This window comes from Bos mutus, chromosome 15 (genome assembly GCF_027580195.1).
Source record: "Bos mutus isolate GX-2022 chromosome 15, NWIPB_WYAK_1.1, whole genome shotgun sequence".
Classification (NCBI taxonomy): domain Eukaryota; kingdom Metazoa; phylum Chordata; class Mammalia; order Artiodactyla; family Bovidae; genus Bos; species Bos mutus.
The window spans coordinates 58922411-58932336 of record NC_091631.1 but is presented as its reverse complement, the minus strand read 5'-3'; the positions used below and the strand labels follow the sequence as shown (position 1 = coordinate 58932336).

At 40.4% G+C, this 9926-nt stretch overlaps 1 non-coding gene across 1 annotated transcript; it reads right to left on the bottom strand.

Moving 5' to 3' along the window:
* Positions 1 to 1716: 1716 nt before the first annotated feature.
* Positions 1717 to 1823, bottom strand: LOC138991054 (U6 spliceosomal RNA). The gene has a single exon (XR_011467102.1). It is a non-coding gene; the product is annotated as a U6 spliceosomal RNA (small nuclear RNA).
* Between the last annotated feature and the right edge of the window lie 8103 nt (positions 1824 to 9926).

Genomic DNA, 9926 nt, shown 5'->3' with positions numbered 1-9926 from the left:
GGTTAAACTGTTTATGCTAATATCTAGGCACAGTGGGTCCTGGTTTTAAGGTATGAAGCCAACTTTTCTACTCTGAACAAAAGGCACACAGGGTCCTGGCCCAGGTTGCCAAACACTGTTCCCTATTAAGGATGGATATTTTAAACAGATGAGGTTGGAATGTCTCTGTACCTGCTCCCCAGTTTTCCTAACTTCCTGGGTGTGTACTCTTTTTGATCTGCTTTGCCTCCTCTGTTAACCCATTAACACATCTCTAGTCTGAATACTGAAGGGATCTGACTAACGACAAATGCACACTTTTGGTGATAGAGCTTACATTTTGTTCTTTTAAAATTTTTAAATTGAAGTATAGTTAGTTTACAATTTTGTGTTAATTACTGCTGTACAGCAAAGTGATTCAGTTATAATATGCATTATTTTTTTATTCTTTTTCTATTCCATTCATCATGGTTTATCTGTGCTATCAGTAGGACCTTGCCGTTTATCCATTTTAGATATAAAAGTTCACATCATCTAACCCAACCTCCCACTGCACCCCTCCCCCAACCTCCTCCCCCTTGACAACCACTACTCTGTTCTCTAAGTCTGCGATCCTGTGTCTGTTTCACAGACAGGTTGATCTGTGTCATATTTTATGTTCCACTTGTAAGTGATATCATACGGTATTCGTCTTTCTTTTTCTGACTTCACTTAGTGTGATAATCTCTAGTTGCACGGAGCACATATTCTGAATTTGAAAGAATAGAGTCAGGGAATTCTACCATGTAGTCTCTCTTTACGTATCAGTGAAGATGCAAGCAGCTATAAAATATGTCATTTTCTGGGTTTTCTTCTTTCTGTGGCCACGTCCCACTACTCACTATTATAAAATGTTCAGCCACAGAGATGGGTCTGTAAGATCTCTTCTCTCTAGGGCTGAGACAACACAGCTGGGTACTGTTCACCAGTTCTGGCAGAGTTCTTCCTGGATGGTTTCTTATGAAATCTTGGAAAAGGATATATTAATCCAGCTGTTTTCTGACTTTTGAATCTTTCTTATAATTTTCTGATTGTGTAAGCCACTGATTGAATAATCCCACATGGAGAGCTCATTCTGTTCTTTGAATGGCTCCATCCATGTACTCAGCCAATACCTATGCCCCTATCATGTTTTCTAATCACTCCTGTTTATTCCCTGTACTTGGCTCAAACAGGTATGCAGATGGAATTTTGGCCCATTTTATTATATGGCATTTAAACAACACTGAAAGCTTCTTTCCTGGCATAGTGATGTATAAAACAAACAACCCGTCCACAAAAATTGTGTAAATACTAACGTCCTGGCCAGTTAGTAAAACTCAAGAAGTCAAACAAAAACAGAAACAAACCAAAAAAAAAAAACACCACAAAACCTAAAATACCACCTTCAAATCAACCCAAGAATGTGCTTCTTTCATTGCGAACATTTCAGCAGGGTTTATTTCCTATCCAAGGACGATGTTGGGGAACCCTGTATTCATCTCCCAAACCACACATGGAGATTGCACCTTACAGCAAGCACGAGGGTTAATGAAGTCAGGAAGAGGAAGAAAAGTCCTGTGTGGGAAGTAATGCTGAATTGCTGCTCCCCTTGGTTCAGTGGTGGAAGCAGAAGGAGCGATGCCCTTCATTGGAGAGACACCAGCCAGGTCCAGTGTCTTTTTTGGGGGAAGGGGGAGGAATTTTTTTTTTTTTTTTTTTAATAAGGAACACTTCATGAATTTGTATGTCATCCTTGCATGGGGGCTGTGCTAATATTCTCTGTATCGGTCCAATTTTAGTGTATGTGCTGCTGAAGCAAACACTCCTCTGTCTTTTAAAACCAACCAGTTCTCTCTCACATTAGTGGGGTAAAGGCATATGTTTGGTGAGAAATAATGAGGTATACTTGGAACATCCTATATTCTTGCAGCTAAGAATGGCTGTCCTAAAAGTGAATATATGTTAATTACATCCATTAAAACAATGAAGTACAAAAATATAAACAATAGATACCTCTTATTAAATGTTGTTCAAGACGTTTATATCTTTTTCTCTGCATTTTTTTTTTTTTTAAAGGGCCTCAGAGTTCAGAGCCCGAGTCCTGCTCTGATACTGAGAGTTGCTGCTTGACTTCAGACACGTGGCTTAACTATGTTGTCTCAGTTTCCTAGTAAAGAGGAAATAAATAATCCTTATCCATGAATTTTTAAAAACAATGTAGCTCTTTAGATCTAGAGAGGAAACATTTACATTACAACACTAGCTCTTAATCTTTGACGTGTGCAGTTGTTCTCAGGATTATGCTAATATCTAGTTTTTACTAAAGCACCTATGAGCCAATATCCTTGCACCATTCCATTTAATCCTCAGCCCTTAAGGTAATATAATATTTCCTTCATTTTATAAATGTGGAAAATAAAGTTTTATGAAGTTAAGCAAACTGCTCCAGTTTGCACAATTAGCAAGCAGCAGAACCAGGCTTTGAGCTCAGGTGAAGTGACTCAGAGTTCAAGCCTAAGAGGTGCCTGTCCCACATCCAGTTTTTGGGTAAGTGAAGGGGACCAACACGGAGGAGAGCAAGGTGAGGTGGTAGACATTGGGTCTCTCAAAGACTTACATCTGTAAGAAGTGACATCTAAATGAGGCTGCTGGAAGGACAAGTGGAAAGATAACAAATCAAGCGGTGGTGGGGGCTGAAGATAGCAGGAAAAGGCGGTTTGTGATATATCCGTACAGATGGAGTGTGAGGCCATGGGTGGAGAGGAGTGATGAGACAGATGGTACTTTCCAGAGAGGGCTGCAACCATACCTCTTACCTCTTCGATGCTCTTCTACAGACTGGTGGCTCCCCAGTCACCAGGTGGAGTCTGAGCCCCCCACTTGTAACCAATATAAAGTGATGGAAGTGACAGTGAGTGTTTTCTGTGGCTAGGTCACAAAGGGGAAACACAGCTCCTGCATCGCTAGCTGGGACATCCACCTTTAAAAAAAATTAATGTATTTGTGGCCATATGGGGCCTTAGTTTGGAGAAGGCAATGGCACCCCACTCCAGTGCTCTTGCCTGGAAAATCCCATGGATGGAGGAGCCTGGTAGGCTGCAGTCCATGGGTCGCTAAGAGTCAGACACGACTGAGCGACTTCACTTTCACTTTTCACTTTCATGCATTGGAGAAGGAAATGGCAACCCACTCCAGTGTTCTTGCCTGGAGAATCCCAGGGATGGGGGAGCCTGGTGGGCTGTCATCTGTGGGGTCGCACAGAGTCGGACATGACTGAAGTGACTTAGCAAGGGGCCTTAGTTGCAGCATGCGGTGTTTTGTTTCTGCATACAGGATCTTTCACCATGGTGTGCTGGCTTCTCTCTTGTTGTGGTGTGAGCTCTAGAGCATGTGGGCTCCAGAGTGGACAGGCTTAGTAGTTGCATTGTGGCTTAGTTGCCACACTACATGTGGGATCTTAGTTCCCTGACCAGGAATCGAACTGTGTCTTCTGCATTGGAAGGCAGATTCTTAACCACTGGACCACCAGGGAAGTCCTGGGACATCCACCTTCGGATTCCTGACCTCCATGGAAGAAGTACAACGGCCCTGAGCTTGCCATGTTGTGAGGAAGTCCAGAACACATGGAAAAGCTTTTTGTAGGTACTCTGGCTGACAGTCTCAGACGAGGTTCCAGCCAATGGACGTGTGACATCATCACAGACACCAACCACCGAACATATAAGAGTGGAGATGCTTCCAGATGATTCCAACCACCAGTTGTTAACTCCCTCCAACCTTTAAGTGTACCCAGCTGAGTCCCCAGACATCATATAGCAGAAACAGCTGTCGTTTCAGTGCCCTGAGCTCCTGACCAAACAATGGTTGTTTTATGCCACTAAATTCTGGGATGACTTGTTAGACAGTACAGTAACTGGAACAGGTGGTTGTATTGTGTAAGCAACTGACTAAATGTGTCTGGAGTTCAGAAGAGAGATCTGGACTGGAAATTTAGTCCCTGGATTTTCTACAGGGTAGATGATAGCTGAGGCCTTAAAAAGACATCTAGAGGAGTGTGCACAATTAAAATAGAAGGGGGGTTAACAATGTAACTCTGGGATTATCAATATTGAAGAGGCAGAAAAAGGACAAGGAAGAAAAAGAGACCCAGAAGGAGGCATCAGAAGAAGGAGCAAAACCAGGAGGGCAAAGGATGAGAATGTTTCATGAAACACAAAGAGATCAACACCCTTAGATGCTGCAGAGAGAGCCCTGCAAACATGAGCATGGGTTAACTAACAACAAACAGGTGCCTTTGTCCAGGGCAGTTTCAGAAAGAAGTGAGGATGAAGGCCAGGCTAGGGTGTGGTGAAGCGTGGGTGCCTTGCAGAGACAGTGCTTAATAAATCTTTGTGGAATGAATGAATGTGAGGTGATGAGATAGGGACAAGATGGTTGTAGATGGAAGAAACGAGAAATAACTGGCAGAAAGTGAAGCTCCAGGGACTCTTGGTGAGAGGGAAGAGAGAAGAGGTTTTAGTCTTCAGAGTGAAGCTGCAGCCTCTGGCTCGCTCAGCAGCTTGGGTGACGTGTGTGCAGCTCACTGCACACAGGCACACACACAGAGCCCCCAAAGTTCCAGGGGTCCTTTCCACCATAGCCCAGCCCTGCCTGGGTGACAGGGAACACTGGCAAGCTGCCAGCACTTCCCAGAACGTGCCAGTTTTTTGTTTAACAAAAGGGTAGGGATTGCGGGAGGAGAGAGCAGTCAGCCAACTATAAAAGAGGTCACAGACTGTGGACTAAGATACAAGTGCCTCGGAAAAAGTTAAGAACGTCTATTCCGACAGCACCTTTCTTCTGCCAAAAGCCTATCACACTTTGTAATTCAGATTTGTTCTCCCAACTACCCAATCCAGCCCAAACATGGCACTTCCTGTATAAGTATACTGGAAGAGTCAAGGTAGAGGAGAAGCAAGACAGTCCTTTCAGATAACTTTATTCTGATTGTCCACCTACAACCAGATTTAGAACCAAAGACTTTTCATTGACTTTACAGTTTAGATTTTCTTTATTGTCAATTTATGCTGGTTTTGAGGTAAATTTGCCTGCCACAGATTCCTGACAAGTGGCTTAGGGATGTGTTATGCCAACAACCTGATGTTTACTGAGTAGGGAGAATCCTTGTCTAAACATACATTGTAATACAGCATTAAAGAAACAATACTTTAACTCTGCTGCCATTCTTTCTCACTGATTCTCTGTCAGGCTAAGGTCTATTCTGGGCTGGAGAAATTCTAGGTCAATGGAAAATTATGAAAGCTTGAAGCAAGTTAGGAAAATGAGTGAATTATGGCTTTTTGCCAAATCGTGTGCCTAAGAGGCCAACTTGGACTAACCAGGACAGAAAAATCTATTTTAAAACTATCATTAAAGCTCTCTTGTATTATATTGGCTTGTCAAATACTACAGGGAGATAGGTTCCTCCAGGCTCTTATATTCCAAAGCAGCTTCTTAGAAGAAACATTTTGAATCTCTATTAACATCAAGAAATCGGTTAGTTCTAAAGAAGAATGCGTCTGAATCTCCTCCCCATGGACTGTAGCCCACCAGGCTCCTCTGTCCATGGAATATTCCAGGCAAGAAATACTGGAATGGGTTGCCATTTCCTACTCCAGGGGATCTTCCCAACCCAGGGATCAAAACTTAGTCTCTTGTATCTCCTGCATTGGCAGGCAGATTCTTTAGCACTGCGTCACCTGGGAATCAGAAGCCCATGTTTAGGCTGCAAGAAAAGATGGGAGTCCTACCAAAGCTATGGTGTCTGCAATTGTGCCTGCTACCCAGTATTTCACTAACAGTGGGGCCCTCTTTCCTAGCACTGAGTGGGGGCTTCACGCCTGTCTCTCAAGTGGTTAACATGGTGAGGGCCATCACTTTATAACAGTATTATTTCCCAAACTCCCTTCAATTTTTCTTGGGCTGTTTAATGTGAAAACTCATTTATAAGGAGCTCCCTATAAATATTTAGTGAAAATGAAAGTATTGAGCAGGTGGCCAAAAAATTGTTCTTCAAAGCAATTTTAAATTCATGAGCATCTGAGTTTGATTGTCTAGTTTGCCAGTTATTTAGGCTCTTTAGCTCTAAGCTCTCTAACTGTTCACCTGCTTACACGTTATTTTAGTCCTAATGAGCAGTTCGACCTGAAGAGGGTCACAGGACATGGGAAGAAATGCAAGTAGAAGCAGTTGGTTCTCCTGCTGTCCTTCTTCTTGGTTTGATGGGAGTGAGACTCAGGTTTAGAGATTATGCTTGAGTTTTCTGGTGACTTTTTATTTTATTATTATTTTTTTAATTTAAATTTATTTATTTTAATTGGAGGCTAATTACTTTACAATATTGTATTGGTTTTGCCATACATCAACATGAATCCGCCACGGGTGTACACGTGTTCCCAATCCTGAATCCCCCACCCATCTCCCTCCTGGTCCCATCCCTCTGGGTCACCCCAGTGCACCAGCCCCAAGCATCCTGTATCCTGCATCGAACCTGGACTGGCGATTTGTTTCATATATGATATTATACATGTTTTGATGCCATTCTCCCAAATCATCCCACCCTCTCCCTCTCCCACAGAGTCCATAAGACTGTTCTATACATCAGTGTCTCTTTTGCTGTCTCGTACACCGGGTTATTGTTACCATCTTTCTAAATTCCATATATATGCGTTAGTATACTGTATTGGTGTTTTTCCTTCTGGCTTACTTCACTCTGTATAATAGGCTCCAGTTTCATCCACCTCATTAATACTGATTCAAATGTATTCTTTTTAATGGCTGAGTAATACTCCATTGTGTATATGTACCACTGCTTTCTTATCCATTCATCCGCTGATGGACATCTAGGTTGCTTCCATGTCCTGGCTATTATAAACATTGCTGCGATGAACATTGGGGTACATGTGTCTCTTTCCCTTCTGGTTTCCTCAGTGTGTATGCCCAGCAGTGGGAATGCTGGATCATAAGGCAGTTCTATTTCCAGTTTTTTAAGGAATCTCCACACTGTTGTCCATAGTGGCTGTACTAGTTTGCATTCCCACCAACAGTGTAAGAGGGTTCCCTTTTCTCCACACCCTCTCCAGCATTTATTATTTGTAGACTTTTGGATCGCAGCCATTCTGACTGGTGTGAAATGGTACCTCATAGTGGTTTTGATTTGCATTTCTCTGATAATGAGTGATGTTGAGCATCTTTTCATGTGTTTGTTAGCCATCTGTATGTCTTCTTTGGAGAAATGTCTATTTAGTTCTTTGGCCCATTTTTTGATTGGGTCATTTATTTTTCTGGAGTTGAGCTGTAGGAGTTGCCTGTATATTTTTGAGATTAGTTGCTTGTCAGTTGCTTCATTTGCTATTATTTTCTCCCATTCTGAAGGCTGTCTTTTCACCCTGCTAATAGTTTCCTTTGATGTGCAGAAGCTTTTAATTTTAATTAGGTCCCATTTGTTTATTTTTGCTTTTATTTCCAATATTCTGGGAGGTGGGTCATAGAGGATCCTGCTGTGATGTATGTCAGAGAGTGTTTTGCCTATGTTCTCCTCTAGGAGTTTTATAGTTTCTGGTCTTACATTTAGATCTTTAATCCATTTTGAGTTTGTTTTTGTGTATGGGTTTAGAAAGTGTTCTAGTTTCATTCTTTTACAAGTGGTTGACCAGATTTCCCAGCACCACTTGTTAAAGAGATAGTCTTTAATCCATTGTATATTCTTGCCTCCTTTGTCAAAGATAAGGTGTCCATATGTGTGTGGATTTATCTCTGGGCTTTCTATTTTGTTCCATTGATCTATATTTCTGTCTTTGTGCCAGTACCAATACTGTCTTGATAACTGTGGCTTTGTAGTAGAGCCTGAAGTCAGGTAGGTTGATTCCTCCAGTTCCATTCTTCTTTCTCAAGATCGCTTTGGCTATTCGAGGTTTTGTATTTCCATACAAATTGTGAAATTATTTGTTCTAGCTCTGTGAAGAATACTGTTGGTAGCTTGATAGGGATTGCATTGAATCTATAAATTGCTTTGGGTAGTATATTCATTTTCACTATATTGATTCTTCCAATCCATGAACATGGTATATTTCTCCATCTATTAGTGTCCTCTTTGATTTCTTTCACCAGTGCTTTAAAGTTTTCTATATATAGGTCTTTAGTTTCTTTAGGTAGATATGTTCCTAAGTATTTTATTCTTTCCGTTGCAATGGTGAATGGAATTGTTTCCTTAATTTCTCTTTCTGTTTTCTCATTGTTAGTGTATAGGAATGCAAGGGATTTCTGTGTGTTGATTTTATATCCTGCAACTTTACTATAGTCATTGATTATTTCTAGTAATTTTCTGGTAGAGTCTTTAGGGTTTTCTATGCAGAGGATCATGTCATCTGCAAATAGTGAGAGTTTTACTTCTTCTTTTCCAATTTGGATTCCTTTTATTTCTTTTTCTGCTCTGATTGCTGTGGCCAAAACTTCCAAAACTATGTTGAATAGTAATGGTGAAAGTGGGCACCCTTGTCTTGTTCCTGACTTTAGAGGAAATGCTTTCAGTTTTTCACCATTGAGGATAATGTTGCTGTGGGTTTGTCATATATAGCTTTTATTATGTTGAGGTATGTTCCTTCTATTCCTGCTTTCTGGAGAGTTTTTGTCATAAATGGATGTTGGATTTTGTCAAAGGCTTTTTCTGCATCTATTGAGATAATCATATGGTTTTTATTTTTCAATTTGTTAATGTGGTGTATTACATTGACAACAACACATTAAAAAGATCATACACCATGACCAAGTGGGCTTTATCCCAGGGATGCAAGGATTCTTCAATATCCGCAAATCAATCAATGTATTTCAGAGTTCTTTACCCTGATGTGTCCATGGGGTGGGAAGGGGAGAAGATACAGCTATACATATTTACAAATGGTTATGTTTTAATTTGCTCATTCATTTACCATGTTTAGTATGTTCATTCACTCGTTCTGTTCCAGACTTTATTCTTCTCTTCCTTTAAAAATCACCACTGCAATTTTAAAAGTTCTTGTAAGAAACAGATTGTAAAAAGTATTGTAATTTTTTCTTCATGGTCTTCCCCCCACCCCATTTACTTCCTTAACTCTTTGATTTTATTTTGGAGTTTTCCAAGTTCCCAGAGTAGATATTATTTTATTCAGGGAAAACATACCAAAAATTTCTGAGTCAAAGATAAATGTTTTGATTTTTTTTTCTTACCAGTTGGTATGCTTTTTAACCCAAATGAGAGATAATTCACTGAAACTTCATCTCAAACTGAAAATTACATTTTGTGCATATTGTCTCACTGGGGATAACTGAGCATCCACATATGCCTTTTACTCTCCAAGAGGAGTTGATCAAGGTACTGGGTCTTACTAACAGGCAGAAATCTAAATCTTCTCTTGTCTGACTTTGTGTGGCTAAAAAAATACCTTGTGAAAGTTTAACAAATACAGGTTGTTTTATTCTTGGTGCTGAGACCAGTCTTCATTCTATTGAAGTTTGTTTCTTTTAATGAATATGCAGTCAGTTAAAAAGTGAGCCATTTTCTAGCATCTATAACGTCTGTGTTTTCACAGGGTGATTTGAGGTTGCACTGGCAAATAACACTACTTTCTAAAAACTAAGAGTTAGCTTTTTATTGGTGTTGTTGGTACTTTTGAAAAGTACCTGAGGAGAAACTCACAAGGAAAAGCATTAAACTCTGTTCTCTGATCCTTTAAATGATTTCTATTTTTACACCCAAAGTTCTATAACCAGGAAACAAAGTGGGAAAGATCCGCTTATCCAGAGGTAGTGAATCACCTTCTATCTGCTTTCAGTAAAATTTTTATAACTCTTAGGCCAAATCCCCATGATGAAAATCACATAACAAGTCCTTAGTCAATTGTGGACATTAA